The sequence below is a fragment of the Oncorhynchus clarkii genome, chromosome 14 (genome assembly GCF_045791955.1).
Source record: "Oncorhynchus clarkii lewisi isolate Uvic-CL-2024 chromosome 14, UVic_Ocla_1.0, whole genome shotgun sequence".
NCBI lineage: Eukaryota > Metazoa > Chordata > Actinopteri > Salmoniformes > Salmonidae > Oncorhynchus > Oncorhynchus clarkii.
Window position 1 is genome coordinate 35,140,768 of NC_092160.1, and position 271 is coordinate 35,141,038.

Below are 271 nucleotides of genomic sequence, written 5' to 3' on the forward strand. Positions count from 1 at the left end.
ATATAGCCTCTCTACTGTATATAGCCTCTCTACTGTTTATAGCCTCTCTACTGTTTATAGCCTCTCTACTGTTTATAGCCTCTCTACTGTATAGAGCCTCTCTACTGTATATAGCCTCTCTACTGTTTATAGCCTCTCTACTGTATATAGCCTCTCTACTGTTTATAGCCTCTCTACTGTATATAGCCTCTCTACTGTATAGAGCCTCTCTACTGTATATAGCCTCTCTACTGTCTATAGCCTCTCTACTGTTTATAGCCTCTCTACTGTT